Below are 761 nucleotides of genomic sequence, written 5' to 3' on the forward strand. Positions count from 1 at the left end.
CCCGCGCACGCTCTCTGGTTGGCGGCGGCTCGCGCCCGGCGGCGGCGCTCGGGCGGGAGGGAAAACGCGCGGGGCTGAGTGGGTTTGGGGACATGGGGACACCGAACCCCCCCGGGGGGACACGGGGACACAGAGCCCCCCCGAGGGACATGGGGGCACGGACCCCGCCCAGCACCGGCGCTGGGAACGCTCAGTTTGCCTGCTCGGAGCAGTGCAACCCCAGCCCCTCTCCACCCCTGGCTCTGCTGTGCAGCTGCAGCACCAAGGGCAGCAGAGCCCCTCTGCAGCAAACTCACTTCTGTGCATGGTTTCCCCCTCTCCCAAAGAACCCCTTGCTGAGGAACACATTTCCACCGCAATGCCAGAACACAGCCTCTGCCCCGGGTTTATAGAGGCTCTGAATTGCTAAGCTGTCCTCTCCAGCTTAATGCTCCCTCCTCTGAAACACCATCTTTAAACACCCCCCAGAACAGCTCTTTTGCCTATAGAGCTTTTTATTTGCTTGTAGAACATCTGTCTCCTTAATGTCCCTTTCCTTGCTAGCTGCCTTTTATTCCTTTATTGCCATCACATGTCTCATCTGTCACACTGGACCTTTTTCCCTTAAAGGCACACACAGCCGAGGAAGTCTGAAAAGGCTTTGACAAAAGCACATTCTGATCCAAACCATCATCCTCACAAAATCTTACTTGCCCCAAATTATGAGATGTTACAGCTCCTTAATGAAACAGCTGAGATATTTTTAACATGGTCAAAAAACC

The sequence above is a fragment of the Passer montanus genome, unplaced genomic scaffold (genome assembly GCF_014805655.1).
Source record: "Passer montanus isolate IOZ18808 unplaced genomic scaffold, ASM1480565v1 scaffold62, whole genome shotgun sequence".
Classification (NCBI taxonomy): Eukaryota; Metazoa; Chordata; class Aves; order Passeriformes; family Passeridae; genus Passer; species Passer montanus.